Source organism: Garra rufa, chromosome 1 (assembly GCF_049309525.1).
Source record: "Garra rufa chromosome 1, GarRuf1.0, whole genome shotgun sequence".
NCBI lineage: Eukaryota > Metazoa > Chordata > Actinopteri > Cypriniformes > Cyprinidae > Garra > Garra rufa.
Genome location: NC_133361.1, coordinates 51,492,327 through 51,513,038, shown reverse-complemented (window position 1 = coordinate 51,513,038; position 20,712 = coordinate 51,492,327).

Genomic DNA, 20,712 nt, shown 5'->3' with positions numbered 1-20,712 from the left:
ATATTACACAGGTGACATTAGGGGTGTTAAAAACAAGCTGAGGAGAAATACCTAAAAATAAAACACCTACAAATATTTAGACGCTTAAGTCACATTTAAAAATGGCAGAATTAGGGATGAACAGTATTACATTTATTGTAAGTTAATAATTATTTGCATGTTATACAAGTTCATCTTTTCTGAGCAATTTTTTACATTTATTATTTTTAATGAGCAGGTGTTTTAGTGATTTAAGTGCATTAAAGGAGAAATTAACTTCCAGGAGTTTTTTTTTTTTTTTTTTTACAGATAATGTATATACCCCCTTGTCATCCAAGATGTTCATGTCTTTCTTTCTTCAGCCGTAAAGAAATTATGTTTTTTGAGGAAAACTTTTCAGGATTTTTCTCCATATAGTGAAATTCTACGGTGCCCCGAGTTTGAACTTCTAAAATGCAGTTTAAATGCGGTTTCAAACAATCCCAAATGCGGTTGTAAACAATCCCAGCCGAGGAAGAAGGGTCTTATCTAGCAAAACGATTTTTTTTTTTTAATTACAATTTATATACCTCTTGTCTTGTTCTGCCTAAACTCATTTTTTTTTTCTGGTTCAAGACAGTTAGGGCATGTCGAAAAACTCCATCTAATTTTTTCTCTCAACTTCAAAATCATCCTACATCGCTGTTTTACCTTTTTTGTAAGGTGTTTGATCTTCTTTGCATGTTCACTTTGCAAACACTGGGTCGGTACTTTTGCAGCGATGTAGGATGAATTTGAAATGATTTTTGAAGTTGAGGGAGAAAATAACGAGCGTTTGAGTTTTAAAAAAAAGTATATACATTGTAATTTTTTTTTAAATTACTGACTGTTTCACTAGATAAGACCTTTCTTCCTCAGTTGGGATAGTTTACAACCACATTTGGGATAATTTAAAGCAGCATTTAAACTGCATTTTGGAAGTTCAAACTCGGGGCACCATAGAAGTCCACTATATGGAGAAAAATCCATATAGTTTTCCTGAAATGTTTTCCTCGAAAAAAACTTAATTTCATTACGACTGAAGAAAGAAAGACATGAACATCTTGGATGACAAGGCGGTGAGTACATTATCTGTAAGTTTTTGATCTGAAAGTGAACTTCTCCTTTAAAGGGGTCATCCAGTGCCACATGCACTTTTACAAGCTGTTTGAACTGAGATGTGTGTTGGGAGTGTGTGTCACAACCACCCTAGAATGACAAAGATCCACCCAGTAGTTTTCTTTTAATTTAATAAAATAATTTGCCTCTTCTCATATCGACCCGTTCTCAGATGCCTGTCGTTGTGCCGTCACACCAACAGAGGCCGCTCCCACGACAGGTGATAGACAGTAGTGTTTTAGTATAGACCCGCCCCGAGTGAGAAGTAAACTGTCAGCCATTGTTTCGACGCTGGAGCAGAATGTCGTCATTTACTACCGACATCTGAGCCGCTGAGGACACAGTGGCTGAATTTTATTTTTGAAGGGAATGTGCTGCCGGTCTACTTAAATAGGTTTATGTTTACGCGAATCATTTCTCACCAGTATATGAGAAGCTGCTGTTGAAAAATGGATCTGTATCAACTATTCGTATTCCTGTCTCATCTTCACCAGAAGAAGTTAGTGTAATTTCTTTTTCTATGAATCTTTGATAATCGCCTTTTCTAATAATGTGCTAAAGTTAGCGCGTTTCACAATGAATGAAATTTTAACTTACACTCTCAGAGAACATGGTTATGTCATTTTCTCTATGTAAATCTGTCTCAATATAATTCATAATTGCACGTTTATAATGAACAATGCGTTAAGGTGATTGTCAGTTACAAACTGTGTAAGTTTCCGTAAAACTACATTAAGCTTAGCTTTGTAAGGCTAGATGGTTTAAAACGGTGTCTGTTAATGATTATGAAGTCATGTACAATTATTTTAAATCGTTTTGGATCAGTTATAACTGCATTAAGAATGGTAACTTCAACGCAATAAAAGCAAAACAGTGTTTACAGCCCGCAACTGCATACGAGTAAAGACCATAACACTCACATTTATGTATTTCAATATTACGACGGGGTAAGTTATGTTAATCGATCACTTATTTGCTCTTGTTCAGTCAGCTATACCTCAGTAAACACATTGCGTTTATATCTATCTCATTACGCTATCCTGCCAGTACAGACAAAGATATATCAAAGTGACATTAAGTTTACTAACCATTCAGAAACGCCTTGTTTAAGCCGTAATTGCCGAACTTCTTCACGAGTGTCATCTTGTTCTGGCTCCAAATCCGGTTCAAACTGATATAGTTGCACAGATGTGTTTTCAAAGCCTCGCGCAACCATTATTTTCCCAAATAAACCCTCAACTGTTGTCTAGGCAACATCCCATGTGCGTTGTAATGACACGCCCCACAGAACTGAGGGGCGGGGTGAGCAGAGGTTCATATCATTTAAAGGGCCAGCTACTGATATCGCTTGCCGAGAACAGAGCCATTTTTTACCAGGTAAAATTAGTGTTTTTTTTGCACTACCATTGAGAATTTTTAATCAAAGTATATTACAAACTTTTCATTAGGATCCTAAAGCATCATATTAACTTGTTGAAAATGGGCATCCGATGACCCCTTTAAGAGTGATGCTGCAAAGTGAATTACATATGTGACCCTGGACCACAAAACCAGTCATAAGGTTAAATCTTACAAAACTGAGATATATACATCATATGAAAGCTCAATAAATAAGCTTTCTATTGATGTATAGTTTGTTAGGATAGGACAATATTTGGCCGAGATACATCTATTTAAAAATCTGGAATCTAAGGGTGCAAAAAAATACTGAGAAAATCACCTTTAAAGTTCTCCAAATTAAGTTCTTAACAATGCATATTACTAATCAAAAATTACATTTTGATAGGTTTACAGTAGGAATTTTACAAAAAATCTTAATGTAACATGATCTTTACTTAATTTCCTAATGATTTTGACATAAAAGAAAAATCAATAATTTTGACCCATACAATGTATTTTTGGCTATTGCTACAAATATACCCCAGCGACTTAAGACTGGTTTTGTGGTCCAGGGTCACATATACAGATTTAAAGTGAGAGATTCAGGTAAGAACATTCATCTTAAAGAACCCTTTATCCCTCTGCTAAAATCTTTATTCAAGGCCCGACATCCACACACCCACGTTCTGCTAAACACAATTCAACTGAAACACACCTACTAAAACACCAACACTTTGTTCAGCCGCTCCAACACACTCTGACAATCACGGTCACACTATTGCATTAACTAGAGAAAAACAGAGAAAGATGAAGTAATGAATACAGGCAGCCTTGAGAAAAGTAGAAGTGAAGAAAAGAAGTGAAAAAAGAGCAAGAGCAGATGAAAAAGCAAAATAAAAGATGGATAGATTAATGAAAAAAGGCACTGAGTTCTGGAAGAATGTAAGGGACTAAAAAGTCCTCTAGTCTGCTTGGTGTGAAGGCAAGCAGCAGGGCGGAATAAACTGATCTGAAAGCAGACAACTGGGAAGGGTTGTGGCTCGCTGCCAGAGAGCATGCTGGGAGATTTTAGTGTACTGTAAGTGGTCTCAGATCTCTTTAAAGGGATAGTTTACTCAAAAATGAAAATTCTGTCATTAATTATTCACCCTCATGTTGTTCGAAACCCGTAAGACCTTTGTTCATCTTCTGTAGACAAATTAACATATTTTTTGATGAAATCCAAGAGCTTTTTGACCCTGCATTGATAGCAACACAACTGACACGTTCAAGGCACAGAAAGGTAGTAAGGACATCATTAAAATAGTCCATGTGACATTAATGGTTCAACTGTAAATTTTATGAAGCTACCAGAATACTTTTTGTGCGCAAAGAAAACAAAAATAACGACTTTTTTCAACAATTTCTATTTGTAAATTTGTTAAGAGCTACATGTGTTATTAATAATCACATTCATAATCGAAAGAAAGCAATAAACGAAGAAATTAACTAATTTAATTACAAACTACAAGGAAGTCAAGAGGAGCATACAAGCATAAATTTGCCGCTAATGTGTTTGTACCAGCTGCTGTGGCCGTCTGAATGCGAGCTAATCGCTTTTGTACATCCGTAATATCAGTCCAAAGATTTTGCGCGATTAAATGATGGAGAAAATGATCTTCAGTTTACGGCCTGACTCCCGTGCAGATGTTTAATGGTGATTTGATTGAAGAGACTCACGGAAAACAGGCTCCGGTTGTTGGCGGACAGTATGCGACAAATGTAAATTCTTTGCAAAACAGATTCTGGGTTTGCTGCCAAAGTCATTAGTGGATCCTTCAGAGCTTAGGATCTGTGAAGAATAGTGACTTTTTGAAACATGAGATTCATTTACATTTTTACACAACGTGTTTATGTCGATTTGCATTTATTGACTTTATCGCTTTGGTCTTTTATTGAAAACAGGAGCTACTGATGAGGTTACTTAGTTATCTTGGCTGGCAAATACACTTGGCCCTTTTAATTACAGCAATAACAGTGAATAATTGGCAATTACGAACATCTCTTGGACACCGAAGAGTTTAACAAAGCTTTCTGCTCATTAAGGAGGGGATTTACGTGTCTGTTAGCACTTGAGATCAATACATGTGCATGCATAACTCTCATTATTACAAGCATAATGGACGTGTTGCTCTCAACTGTGGAACATAATTACTGCCAACAAGCAATGACTGTCAGATTTAGGGTCGAAAGGAAACTTTTTATGAATGAAACTTTAAAAACATGTTTGTATGTAAGATAAGAGGATTACAAATGAAAGAATCCAGAACTGGGTCGGTCTAACAGGACTGAACTGGTTTTGAGGGGAAGTTATCAATGAAACGTCCGACTTCAGAACAATATGTGACCCTGGACCACAAAACCAGTCTTAAGTAGCACAGGTATATTTGTAGCAACAGCCAACAATACATTGTATGGGTCAAAATGATCGATTTTTCCTTTATGCCAAAAATCATTAGGATATTAAGTAAAGATCATGTTCCATGAACATATTTTGTACATTTCCTACCATAAATATATCAGAACTTAATCTTTGATTAGTTATATGCATTGCTAAGAACTTCATTTGCACAACTTTAAAGGCAATTTTCTCAATATTTAGATTTTTTTGCACCCTCAGATTCCAGATTTCAGTATCTCGGCCAAATATTGTCCTATTCAGCTTTCAAATGATGTATACATCTTAATTTAAAAAAGATTTAGATATATGACTGGTTTTGTCGTCCTGGGTCACAATGCTCTGCTAATTCATCTCTCTTTATGCCATCTTAAACTATTAATTTCTATAATTCACACACTCCTCTCCTATTCTTGTTCATTCATTCCTTTCCTCTATTCTTCCTCTACCATCTTGTTTCTCCGCAACCCAGCAGGCAGCTTACTCGCTCTCTCTTTGCCTTTCTATTTCCATTCTTGTCATGTCCACAGCTTAGCGTGAAAAAAGAGGACCAACATGAAATCAGTATTCTCCTCGTGTCTGGTGCAGTGTGTGTGTGTGTGTGTGTGTAAGACTACAAGTGTATGTTTGCTAGAGGGGATTGTTGTTCACTGTTTAAGAATCCTTGGAAATAGAATTACTTGAGGAGTCCCTCTGCAGTCAGCAAAACTTCAGGCATCAACACGAAAATGCAACAATTCAGCAGTTAATGACACAACATGTTAAAATAGCTATAAGGAAGTGTAATTAGTAGCCCCAGATGAAATCTGCAGACGTTTTGGCACTTTCAGTGCTGATTTTGAGAGAAACCTCATCCAAAAATTTAAAGACTGTGATCAAATACACACACTCATGTCATTTCAAATCTGAACACAAAAGGAGAAATTCTGAAGTGCTGGACACTGTTTTGTTTTTCATGCCAATACAATCAATGCAAACTAAAGCTTTGAAGTTTCAAAAAGTCTTCTGATATCATACGAGAGCTTTATTTGATGAACAGAGCAAACCTAATTTTGTTATTCACTGATAATCTTCCTGCCAGTGAGCCGCTACCCACTGTGAACGGATCATTGAGTCAGTGAATAGAAATTGAGAACCGATTCAGTCTAATTTGTGAATGAATCATTCAGACAGGTTTTATAAATCATTCACACACATTTTCTAAAAAAATACTGACTTGAATGATTCATTCAGAAATTAGACCCTGCTGTGACTAGATCATTAAGTCAGTGAGCTAAAATTAAGAACAGATTCAGTCCAATTTGGGAATGAATGGTTCATTGAAAAGATCTGCCTCAAAGGTCAACTAATTCACAAATCGGACAGTCGCTAAGATTGGATCGTTGACTCAGTAAGTTGAAATTAAGAACAGATCTATTTGCAAATTAATTATTCCGTTTTTTCAATTTTTCAACTTGTGCGAAAGATTCGTTTGAGGCGTATATTGCACGTTTGAAAACGTGCCAACCAATCCAGGTCATTCATGTCGCTCTGTGCAAATTAGCGTCTATTTGTGTCTTTGCATTTTTACGTCTTTTGCGGATCATTAAAATTTTTGAAATTGAGAACTGATTCAGATAGGTTTTGCGAAATTTGCCGGTTCATTGAAACTATTTGACTTAAAGGTGTTTGTGGCGAGGGGGGCGTGGTTCCGCGAGGTCTGCACCGGGAGAGAGAGGCAGGTGAACGAGTGGTAAGTGGGTCAAGTGAGAAATAACGAACACCTGTGTCTCATTCCAGTAATTGGCGGGGAGAGACCGGATAAAAGAAGAATGCGCCGGAGCAGAGAGAGAGACTGGCTGAGGACTCGTGCCACAGACGTTGGAGCAGAGAGAGAGAACTGCAACCTGTTATGAGTTATTAGTTTTGATACCCTTTGTGGGAGAGCGCATCTGACGCTATATACTGTTTGTTTGAACAAATTGTGAATAAAATAGCACGAGTCCCAGCCTAGCTGACCCTGCCTTCTTCCTTCCGTGATCGAACGAACGTTACACTGGTGCCGAAACCCGGGAAGGAAGAAGAGTGCCGCTGCCAGGATGCAGAGTCCGTCATCCTCGCCGTTTGCGGAGGTAATCAACTCGCTCGCGGGTCTGCATCAAGAGCAACATCAGGCACTGCTGGGCCTGAGGGAGGAACAGGAACTGCGCTTCCAAGCCCTCATTAAAGCCCAGCAGGAGGACCGCGAGCTGTTCCAGAGCTGGATTGACACCCACCCCGGTACCCCTTCACAAAATGGGTCCGCAGGACGATCCTGAAGCATTCCTGGATCTCTTTGAAAAATCTGCGGAGGCGTGGGGGTGGTCCCAAGAAGAATGGCCAGTACGCTTGATTCCACTGTTGGCGGGGGAGTCACAGCTGGCCGCGCAACAGCTGCCGGTCCAGAACCTCCTGGTCTATGAAGACCTCAAGCGCGCTATCCTCCAGCGGGTCGGCCGCAGTCCGGAACAGCATAGACAGCGCTTCCGGTCGCTGGACCTCGGTGAGTGTGGCCGGCCCTTCGTGATGGCGCAACAGCTCCGGGACGCCTGCCGCAAATGGCTGATGGCCGAAGGAAGCGACGTCGAAGGGGTTCTAGATCGCGTGGTGCTGGAGCAGTTCGTGGCACGGTTACCAAAGGAGACTGCCCAGTGGGTCCAGTGCCACCGCCCAACGTCGCTGAACCAGGCCATCCAACTGGCGGAGGACCAGATGGTGGCGTGCTCCGGGGTCGGCGAAATTCTACCATCTGTCTCTCTCTCTCTCTCTTCCCCCATCTCCTCTCCTAAGCCTGTCCCTTTGCCTAGGTCACGGGGGAATCTTCCCCCACGCCCTCTTCCCCGGTCCCGGATGGAACCCGTAGCGGCACCGCGAGTCCAGCCCCGAGGTTGGGGTGGGACAAATATAACCCCCGCCGCGGCTTCCGGCCCACCGCTCTCTCCTCGCCGATCCCTTGATCTACCTCCCGCCACTAGGGCAGCGGGGAAGCCCGGGCCAGCCTGTTGGCGTTGTGGGGACCCGAGTCACTTTATCGATCGTTGTCCGATGATGGAGGTGGGAACGTTGATCCGGGTCCCTGACGCTCCACAGGCTGCCCCCGATCAGGCTGGCTTGTATCAAATACCTGTGAGTATAAGGGGAGGTAATCATCAGGCTTTGGTGGATTCAGGTTGTAACCAGACCTCCATTCATCAAAGCCTGATTCCACCAGAGACATTGGATAAAAGCCGCATGGTTACGGTTAGGTGTGTGCACGGGGAAGTGGTAAATTATCCCCTAGTGTCAGTCACGGTTCAATTCAGGGGACAAAAGCATAGTGTAGAGGCTGCAGTTAACCCGCACCTCAGACATCCGCTAATTCTGGGAACCAATTGGCCAGGTTTTAAAATTTTATTGGGACATGTATGCACGGATGTTTCTGGGCGATCACAGGCGCAGGAAGGGGTCGCGGCTGTGCATGTTGGGGAGGCAGAACCCGCGAATGCTGCGCCAGGGGAAAGGAATGCGGAAGAGAGACCAATCCTCTCGCTGTCTGAGGATTTTCCCCTGGAACAGTCGCGGGATGAAACGCTCAAAAATGCGTTTGAACAGGTCCGTACTATCGACGGACAGCCTCTTCAGCCTGCACGTCCGCTCTCCTATCCTTACTTTGCCATTATTAAAGATCGGTTGTATCGAGTGACCCAGGACACTCAGACAAAACAAGATACAACACAATTATTAATACCTAAGAGCCGTCGGGAAATGCTTTTCCAGGCGGCTCACTCGAATCCCATGGCTGGACATCTAGGGCAAACAGCTACACTTAATCGTCTAATGACCCATTTCTTTTGGCCGGGCATTCACGAGAATGTGCGCAGGTGGTGCGCGTCTTGTCGCGAATGCCAGTTGGTGAATCCCCCGGCCACTCCAAAAGCACCATTGTGCCCCCTCCCCCTTATGCAGGTCCCCTTCGAGAGAATTGGCATGGACCTCATCGGGCCATTAGAACGATCCGCACGAGAGCATCGTTTTGCATTAGTCCTGGTGGATTATGCAACACGATACCCCGAGGCAGTAGCACTCCGCAACATTTCAGCAAAAAGTGTGGCGGATGCGCTGTTTCGATTAATCTCCCGGGTGGGGATCCCGAAAGAGATCCTCACCGACCAAGGCACGGCGTTTATGTCACGGATGCTCCGCGAACTTTACGAATTACTGGGCATTAAATCGATTCGTACCAGCGTCTTTCACCCACAAACAGACGGACTGGTCGAACGCTTTAATCGCACGTTAAAGACCATGATTCGTAAATTCGTTCACGAAGATGCCAAAAATTGGGATAGGTGGCTGGAACCCCTCTTGTTTGCTGTGCGGTCCCCCAAGGTCCCCCAAGCCTCCACGGGGTTTTCCCCCTTCGAGCTTCTCTATGGACGTCAGCCCCGAGGGGTGTTAGATGTCCTAAGAGAGGCTTGGGAGGACGGACCTTCAAATAGTAAAAATGAAGTTCAATATGTGCTGGACCTGCGAGCAAAGTTACACACATTGGGGCGGCTCTCTATGGAGAATTTGCTACAGGCCCAGCACAAACAGAGCCGGCTTTACAATCGGGGTACCAGATTCCGTAAATTCACTCCGGGAGAGAAAGTACTTGTATTACTCCCAACATCTAGCTCTAAATTGCTCGCCAAGTGGCAAGGACCGTTCGAGGTCACACGACGAGTAGGGGATCTCGATTATGAGGTGGTGCGTACTGACAGGAATGGGGCACATCAAATTTACCACCTCAATCTCCTAAAAAAATGGAGTGAGGCGGAGTCAGTGATGTTGGCGATGGTAGTGAGTGGAGAGGAGGATCTCGGGCCAGAGGTGAGCAGCAAAAGTCAATCCCTCGCTCTGCCGCTAGGGGGAGACCACCTCTCACCATCGCAGCTCACTGACATTGCCAAGTTGCAAAAAGAATTTGCAGATGTGTTCTCGTCCCTGCCGGGTCGCACTGATCTCATCCAGCACCATATTGAGACCGAGTCGGGCGTGGTGGTGCGCAGTCGGCCGTATCGTTTGCCCGAGCACAAAAAGAATGTGGTACGGACAGAATTAGAGGCCATGCTAGAAATGGGAGTAATAGAAGAATCCAGCAGTGACTGGGCGAGCCCGATAGTTTTGGTCCCTAAAACGGACGGCTCAGTCCGCTTCTGCGTGGATTACCGCAAAGTAAATGCTGTGTCGAAATTCGACGCTTATCCAATGCCGCGGGTGGACGAATTGCTTGATCGGCTAGGTTCTGCTCAATTTTATTCGACACTGGATTTAACGAAGGGATATTGGCAAATCCCCTTAACGCCTATCTCTAAAGAAAAGACAGCTTTCACCACGCCGTTTGGATTACACCAATTCGTTACGCTTCCTTTCGGCTTGTTCGGGGCACCAGCTACATTTCAGCGACTCATGGACCGAATTCTCCGTCCACACACTGCATACGCCGCGGCCTATTTGGATGATATCATCATTTATAGCAATGATTGGCCGCGGCACATGCAGCACCTCCGTGCAGTACTCAGGTCGCTGAGGAGGGCTGGGCTCACGGCCAACCCGAAGAAGTGTGCGATTGGGCGGGTGGAAGTCAGGTATCTGGGCTTCCACTTGGGACATGGGCAGGTGCGTCCCCAAATTGATAAGACCGCAGCTATTGCGACCTGCCCAGGCCCCAAGACCAAAAAGGAGGTGAGGCAGTTCCTGGGGCTGGCGGGATATTATAGGCGGTTTATACCTAATTATTCGGACCTCACCAGCCCGCTGACTGACCTCACTAAAAAGGAAGCACCAGATCCGGTCCAGTGGACGGAGCAGTGCCAGCGGGCTTTCACCCAGGTAAAGGCTGCCCTATGTGGAGGGCCACTCTTGCATTCCCCTGACTTTACTCTCCCCTTTTTGTTGCAGACCGACGCATCGGACAGGGGTTTAGGGGCGGTCCTGTCCCAGGAGGTGGGGGGTGAGGAACGGCCGGTGCTGTACATTAGTCGGAAGCTCTCTAAGAGGGAGACGATGTACAGCACCATAGAAAAGGAATGTTTGGCCATTAGATGGGCCGTCCTCACCCTTCGATATTACCTCCTGGGGCGGGAGTTCATCCTCTGTTCGGACCATGCGCCCCTGCAATGGCTCCACCGCATGAAGGACACCAACGCGCGGATCACCCGTTGGTATCTGGCATTACAGCCGTTTAAGTTCAAGGTGGTCCACAGGCCGGGGGCGCAGATGGCTGTGGCGGACTTCCTCTCCAGGAATGGGGGGGGGGGGCTGCAGGCCGGATGGCTCCCCGGCCTGAATCGGGCGGTGGGGGTATGTGGCGAGGGGGGCGTGGTTCCGCGAGGTCTGCACCGGGAGAGAGAGGCAGGTGAACGAGTGGTAAGTGGGTCAAGTGAGAAATAACGAACACCTGTGTCTCATTCCAGTAATTGGCGGGGAGAGACCGGATAAAAGGAGAATGCGCCGGAGCAGAGAGAGAGACTGGCTGAGGACTCGTGCCACAGACGTTGGAGCAGAGAGAGAGAACTGCAACCTGTTATGAGTTATTAGTTTTGATACCCTTTGTGGGAGAGTGCATCTGACGCTATATACTGTTTGTTTGAACAAATTGTGAATAAAATAGCACGAGTCCCAGCCTAGCTGACCCTGCCTTCTTCCTTCCGTGATCGAACGAACGTTACAGTGTTTTTACCTTGACATAGTTTAATAATAACAGTTCTGTACATGGACATGACATACCGTGAGTCTCAAACACCATCGTTTCCTCCTTCTTATATAAATCTGGTGTTTGCAAAAGACCACTGAAAAATAGGCCAATTGCAACATAACAGCGACTATTACGTAAGAGTCGCGATCATTATTAGTTACGCCCCAACATTTGCATAGCCCAATCATCAGAAGTTCTGCAGGTAGGCTACTATGAAAAAAAAAAAACCAAGGCGAGGATAATAGCGAAAATGGCCGATCACGTGAATAAATGTTATGTTCCAGGTTGTGCAGGAGATGTTAAGTGCAGGGATGGTTGGTGTCTGTAACTTACTCAGAAAGGCAAGGAAAACGAATAAGGCGTTCTAATAAAATAAGGCGAGCCACTGAAGGGGCATGGTTAGCTTACTGCTAGCAGTAGCCTGTTACATTGCAGTACATAAGATTTCTCTTACCACAACCAGTTAACTAATAAGATTTTACTTGAATGATTCGTTCAAAAACTCGACATGTGGCTCTGACTACATCCGAAATAGCATGTTTCTCTACTATATAGTAGGCGAAAAAATAGTATGTGAACAGAGTTGTATATCTTGATTGAAATTGAAAATCGGTTTAGTCCTATTGGTGAATGAATCATTCAGACAGGTTTTGTGAATTAACTGGTTTATACAACCAATGATTTATTCACCAAATCAGACATCACTGGGACTAGATCCTTGAGTCAGTGAGTTAAAATTGAAAAACTGATTCAGTCTGATTCCCAAACATTTCCTGATTCCTGATATTTTAATGGTTAAAAAGATTTGACACAAAACAATGACTCATTAATAAATTGGATGCTGATGTGATTCGAAAATTGATTTAAAAATAATTTGAATTTGAGAACCGATTAAGTCCTATTTGGGAATAAGTCATTCAGAGAGGTTTTGTGAATCAACCGGTTCACTGAAAAGATTTGACTTGAATAATTCATTCAAAAACTGGACACTGCTGTGCCTACATCTGAAATTGTGTACTTCTCTACTATATAGCAGGTAAAAAAACTGTATGTGCAAAGAGTTCAAAGTTCATAGTATTCATAAAAGTAGGTAAAATAGGTGAATGAATCATTCAGACAGGTTTTATTTATTCATAAATAAGACATCACTGGGACTGGATCCTTGAGTTAAAACTGAGAACAGACAGACAGGTTTTATTAATTAATCAGAACAATAAGAAGATTTGACTCAAAACAATGATTCAGGCACAAACTGAACATCATCACTTTCTCTCAAGAACAAATCAAGTAGATCTAGAGCAAATCTTTTCAGTAAATCTTTTCGGTTCTCACATAAATCTATCATACAACTTCAGTAGACTTGAAAATTAGGACAGGTCTTTTACACTTTCACTTTTATGATGCTTTCAATAAACTATTTAATAAATAAATCATAATATTTTATGAATTCTAGGTGCTCCAAGAGCTTTCTGCCAAGTGTCAGTTGGGTCTATTTAGTATATAGACACCAGCACAACTGTGTGCATGTGTTTAGCCACAAAAGATTCATTTTCTCTGGCAGTTTTACAGCTAAGACAAAAAGAGACAGACAGAGAGGTCCTGTATCAGTATCAAGGGCAGTAGAGCACTACTCTTACAGCAGTTCAGATATTGCGACATAAATCTACACAAACACACACACACACACACACACACACACACACACACTCATACACAATTACTTTACACTAGTGCCCAGCCTGAGCCTGAGGCAAAAAACAGTGCACCGAGTGCCTCATAGAGAACAGCAGAATGAAAGAGAGAGAGAGATCTTACATCTCATGGTCATACAGGACATAAATGAAAGTAATGAGCTATGCAGTCACACACACATACACGGAGTAATACTGTAATAATGGCCTCTTACTGTAATTGCCTAGAGCCCTGTGGGTATTAAAGCACTGTTCGGCCTAATTAAGTCACTTTATTCCACACCGTGACCATTTCTATCTTCTGGCTATCCCAGAATTCACTGGCTTCAAGCGGTACAGTACATGTTTGTGCCTTGTGCCTGTTTTTGCAAGGAGCAAAATGACCTTCAGAATTGCAGTGCGCCCTCGGGATTGGTGAATTTGATTGGTCAGGCACAAATGACGAGGATTCTGGTTTATAAATGTGGCCCAGAGAGCACTGTGGTTGTTATTTGCTTGAATGTGATAGAATGTGAGCAATATTAGATTAGATTAATATCAAAATATTCATGAGCATGCAAATGCATGTGCTACAAATGTTCAGATTAGAGTTCATCAATATTAATTACCCAACGAAAAAAAAATCTAAAAATAAAAGTATGGAAGACCATTTATGCCACAGAATTGAAAACAATAAAGAAGGTACCTGCAGCTTTTCTTGGAATTTTCTGAAAAAGCAAGATTTTAACTCAGGATTTTAACTTTTTTTTTTTTTTTTTTTGCAATTTCCAGTTTACATCTCACAATTCCGACTTTTTTCCTCAGAATTTATAGTTTACATCCAGCAAACGTACATTTTATTTTATTCGGAGTTAACATCTTGCTATTCTGTATTTTATTTTTATTTATTTTTTTGCCACAGAATATTTCAGAATATTTTCTACTTCTTTTCTCAGAATTTTAAGTTTATTCCTCTCAGTTTACTTCCTACACTCTTACAAATAAAGGTGCTTCAAAAGGTTCTTCAAGCGATGCCATAGAAGAATCATTTTTGGTTCCACAAAGAACCATTCAGTCAAAGGTTCTTTAAAGAGCCATTTCTTTCTTACCTTTTTATAATCTGAGGAACCTTATTTGGCACAAAGAACCTTTTGTGAAACAGAAAGATTCTTCAGATGTTAAAGGTTCTTCATGGAACCATTTAGACAAAAAGGTTCTTCTATGGCATCTTGAAGCACCTTTATTTTTAAGAGTGTACCTTGCAATTTTAAAAAAAGTCAGATTTGTGCAATTTAAACTCAGAATTACAGAAAAAAGAGTCAGAATTGTATGATAAAAAGTCATAATCTTACCTTTTATATTTTATAAACCCTTCCCCCCAAAACACACCAGGCTTTCCACATAAGAAAGTCATACATAAAGATTTGCAATTACAAGAGGGTGAGAAAATGATGAAAGAAATGTTTATCTCGAGTGAATTTTAAACATGCATATGATTCAGCAACAAAGGCAGTGAATTAATTTGCCCCTTGGTGCATGTGAATCATTGCCATTGGTTCTGTGAGGTCAGGCTACGAGATAATAAGGCTAATTATATCTCGGAGGACAAATCAAAACTAATCTTGATTCAGCGGGGGACCGAATCACAGTTTGTACTGACTCTGAGGGAGTATCCTTAACCTCTGGAACTCTATCAGAACAAAAAGGACTTGGCAAATTTTTCTACTCCCCACAGGGGGAAGACATGAAATCCTACTGGCGGCCAGATTGAAGTTGCGAGTTCGTATCGGCTGTTGTGACTTCTATTATTTTGCCCTTTAGGTGCAAGCGTCCCTTGAGAATGAAGTGGATTTCTGAGATGACAAAGCAGAGATACTGTAACTGAAATCCGCTATTCAGTAAAAAGCAAAGGAACACGCTCTCCCTCTCCTTTTCTGCTGACTGAATGAACGATTGACCTCTGCAATAGAGACAGAAAGAGAACGAGTGTACATTTGCTGCATTAAAACAAGAAAATGACTATAGATAGATAGACGTAAATGAATACTTTTATACAGCAAGGACACATCAGATTGATCAAAAGTGGCAGCAAAGTGACAGACCTTCATAAATGTTAAAAAAGATTTCCATTTTAAGTATGTCGTTCTTTTGAACTTTCTATTCATCAAATAATCCTGAGAAAAGGTAGCACCATTTCCACAAATATATTAAGCAGCTGCTTTCAACATTGATAATTATAATAATAAATGTTTCTTGAACAGCAAATCAGCATATTAGAATGATTTCTCATCATGCGATCATGTGACACTGAAGACTGGAGTAATGATGCTGAAAATTCAGCTTTCCCATTACAGGAACAAAGTATGAATTTTTTTTTTTTACCTTTATAAGGCCAAGTTTTTTCTAACCTAATTAAATGTATGCATCATCTTTTGTGTCAAATTCTTAAATCTATTCAATAACTTCAAATAGTAAGACACTGCAGTTAACTTGCAGTCACAAATGCATAAATAATGTTTTGATATTTTAAAAAACAAAAGTTCAATAGTGATATATGAAATGATTTTAAGGGGAAAAAAGGAAAAATATTGTCCTTTTTCTTCCCGTAAGAGAGGGTGCGGCAGTTTGTACATTTTATGGGTCAGGCTTCTGGTCTCATTCGCGTCCAGACATTTTTAGGTGTACAAAACGTTTGTTTTGCGGCTTGATATTGAAAACTGCTGTGTATTACCATATTATTTGAATGTATTATCTTAATTATGAACACATTTCACATGAACACGTTTGTAGTGCAAACTGTTTTACCGTTTACTGCACGTTGTTATTCTTCTTGTTATTTCCCTACAGCGGCTAATAAACCGGAAGTCTAAACCATAGGCCTGTTTCCTTGTTAAAGAATAAGGTGGATACTTTATAAACCTAGAATCGCCAGCCGGTGGTGGCAAATCACTTCATGAGTGAGTCATTCATTCAGCCAATTCGTTCAAACAGCTGATTGATTCAGTAACGAAACATTGCGTGTACCTCAGAGATGCAAAACAGTTCTGCTGTGGCTTTGTTTGAAACTATTTTCATTGGCGGAATATAGCAAAAACAGAAACTTGTGTCTAAAATGTAATTCAGTTAATATTAACTTCATGTTTATATGACTGTTTTATAAAATCAACATCACATTTGCAATCGTGGTGACATTTGGAGAATAAACGGTACTGTTTATGTAATGTTAACTAGCCTATATCTGACAATATAAATATAAAAGACATATAAAAGTCATACTGGGGCTTATTTGCTCTCTTATCTTGAATTTTAGGGGAATTCGAAATGTATTTTATTAGACTAAATTACTGTTAAATAAATCTGTTTTGTTTGGTTTTTGTGATATTCTCGATAATATCAAATTGCATATTGCTTAAACAACAATAATGATACTAGTAGACTACAGTGGTGTGAAGAAGTGTTGGCCCCCTTCCTGATTTTTTATTGATTTATATTTTTTTTATGAAGGTAAAAAAATATCCAAACCCACATGGCCCTGTGTGAAAAAGTGTTTGCCCCCCCCCCCCCCTTGTTAAAACATAACTGTGGTTATGACAAAGTGAAGTAGACCAAAAGATCCTCAAACGCTACACATCATGTTGAGATCCAAAGAAATTCAGGAAGAAATGAGGAAGAAAGTAATTGAGATCTATCAGTCTGGAAAAAGGTTATGAAGCCATTTCTAAAGCTTTGGGACTCCAGTGAACCACAGTGAGAGCCATTATCCACAAATGGCGAAAACATGGAACTGTGGTGAACCTTCCCAGGAGTGGCCGGCCGACCAAAATTACCCCAAGAGCGCAGTGACGACTCAAAAAGAGGTCACAAAAGACCTCACAACAACATCTAAAGAACTGCAGGCCTCTCTTGCCTCAGTTAAGGTCAGTGTTTATGACTCCACCATAAGAAAGAGACTGGGCAAAAATGGCCTGCATGGCAGAGTTCCAAGACGAAAACCGCTGCTGAGCAAAAAGAACATAAAGGCTCGTCTCAGTTTTGCCAGAACACACCTTGTTGATCCCCAAGACTTTTGGGAAAATACGCTGTGGACTGATGAGACAAAAGTTACACAGCATTTCAGAAAAAGAACATCATACCAACAGTAAAATCTGGTGGTGGTAGTGTGATGGTCTGGGGCTGTTTTGCTGCTTCTGGACCTGGAAGAATTGCTGTGATCAATGGAACCATGAATTCTGCTGTCTACCAAAAAATCCTGAAGGACAATGTCCGGCCATCTGTCCGTGACCTCAAGCGAACTTGGGTTCTGCAGCAGGACAATGATCCAAAACACACCAGCAAATCCACCTCTTAATGGCTGAAGAAAAACAAAATGAAGACTTTGGAGTGGCCCAACCAGTTATTAAGTTTAGGGGGCAAACACTTTTTCACACAGGGCCATGTGGGTTTGGATTTTGTTTTCCCTTCATAATAAAAAACTTAAGTCAAAACCTGCATGTTGTGTTTACTTGTGTTATCTTTGAATAATATTTAAATTTGTTTGATGATCTGAAACAAAGTGTGACAAACATCTAAAAAAATAAAAAAACAGGACTTTTTCACACACTGTATATATATATTGCACACCCCTAGTTTGAAGTGCGTATATAGAGGGTTTGCACTTACGTCATGATTTGGTTCAGTTACCCAGATGCATGGCCATATTAGAGATACTCGGATGTAAACAACAGCATGGATTGCATGGTTAATGTACTATTGAATAAATTTATGCTGTCTAAACCACAGACAAACTTGTGGAAGCTGGTAAATCATATAGAGGAGGACTTAGTAAGCAGGAAAGGGTGCAATATTTTGACAAACTAAAGATAACAGGTGGTAAAGATGCGTACGAGCAGTATTAAGATATTAATCTAATATTTCACCTACCTGAAAGGAAATGATAAGAACAAACATGAATGCTGTCAGTATTCTTTCCCTGGAAATCCTGGTTCAGTTTGGCCAACCACAAACATCTTTTGTTCCTCAGACAGTTTTTAGCACTTTTCTCGTTGATTTGTTATCTTTCGGCAGTTTATAGTACTCCAAATGTTTTTCCCAGGCAGATCAATTAGTACAGCCCAAAACATGACAATAATTTATCATTGTCAGCAGCAATAATCAGCCAAATATGCAAGTTTCATTCAGTTAAGAGGTATTGTTTACATTGAGTGACACCAACATTGCTGACTGGTGATGTGTTGTGAAAACACTCCAAACAAGTATAGTTTCTCCAGAGCTCAGCTGCTTTTAAAGGAACGTGCAAATTTAGGGCATATCACAGTGTACTTAAGAACATCCAGAAAGCTAAAGAAAGAACAGCGGGAGTAACGGGATAAGACTGAGTGAGTCCGTTTTAGACTGGTGTCCCAGTGGACCTCCGCCACAGGGCTGACCTCATTTAGGCGGTCAGGGATTGGTTAATTGAAGGTGTTACTCCTGGTGAGACACAATGACCTCAATGTCAGTCTAAAGTTAGACTTTTCTCTCGCCGAACCACAAGCCGAGGCAAAAATACTCACCTTAAAATGCTACAAAGAGCTTAGAATAGATCAGTCGCACACATTTGGCTCAGCTTTGCCAAGATACCAAAGTCTGCAATCAGAAAAGATTTCAGTGAACAAAAGTATTATAAAAGGGAGTCTTCTGAGGCCACATGATAGTTTTGCATACGAAACAGTCATTACTGTGCAAATTATTAAATGTATTATTAAAGTGACAAAAAGACGATGTTCAGACATTGCTTTTTGCACAGATGTATAAATTAGCGCCACACTGTTATTAGGGATGCATCGATATGAAAATTTTGGCCGATACCGATATTCGATATTAATTTTTCTGTTATGGCCGATGACCGATATTTACCGATAACGATATGTGTTTTTATAAAATGTTTCTGAGATGATAAAAGTTTGTACATATTTAATTTCTTCCTTTATTTTCAGAATGTATTTTATTTCCAAATAACAAGGTTACAGGGCTACCATAAAACATAAGTAACCAACTTTTACCACTTATCAAGCACGCCAGTATTTATGGCAACATGTTTTCAGCTCTGTGCACTCCAGTTAAACTCAAATTTGAGAAAAAGGCTAAATCAAAATATCCAACACATATCCTGACTGTTCGTGCACATTTGTATGTAAATGTAAATGTCCAAACCCTGAAACAAGGTTTCTACCAAGCAAACATAAAAAACAAGACAATTTTAAGACCCATCTATAAAAATGTTCAAACAAAAATGAGAACTGTGACATAAGCGTAATTCAAAAGACATGGTACGATATCGGACCGATGCCGATAGGTTAAAAAATGATGAACATCAGCCGATATCGATATTTATGCTGATGTATCGTGCATCCCTAACTCTTATGCAGAATATTTACACTCTGCCATACCAAATAATGACTTATTAACAAAAACCTCTCATGTTTATCTGCCCTGCGCTCATATTAGCGTGCCAGTTAATGGGTTTGCGTGTCTGTCCATTAGCATGCGGCACAATTCTGAGTGGATAATTAGCAGGTGTTTTAGCGTTATGGATAAAATCCAAATCAGATAAACACACAAGCACACGTACACAAAAGGCTTGGCATCCAACACACACATATTAATTTTAAACACTCCTGACACCCACACAATGTCGCTTACAAGGACACAAACAAGAGAGCGGGATTTGTTTCTTCATAATGGTGAGTGATTCACCATGAACACATAACCCTATTACAAAGAACCAAACTGAAGGCCTGTGAGATGTGATCAGAACAGCAATACTAATAAAAGCACCAGCAATAAAAATATCAAATTAAAAAATAAGAAAAATCTAGAATCTAAAATATATTGTTACTAGTGACGCTATAGATAGATAGATAGATAGATAGATAGATAGATAGATAGATAGATAGATAGATAGATAGATAGATAGATAGATAGATAGATAGATAGATAGATAGATAGATAGATAGATAAACTCACACATACAGTTTTAATTTCTACAATTTTAATTAGTTTTTTCCCTGTTATATAAAAACTCAAAGGTAATTTTTATGGAGTAAAAATTAATTGTATAATATTTTGCAAATTATTATCTATTTTACATAATGTACATTATAAAGGTACAATAGCAAAAATCATTTGTAGGGTTTAAAATGCCAGATTATAATTTTTAAATTTAATTTAATTTAATAATTGTATTGTATTGTATTGTATTTATTTTAACAAATTAGCATAAATAGTATATTTGTTCATTCAAATATATTTATTAAAAATCTCAAAAATATTATTAACATTATTTACTGGTTATTACCTTATCAATATCGATATATACATTGTCATTCAAACATTTG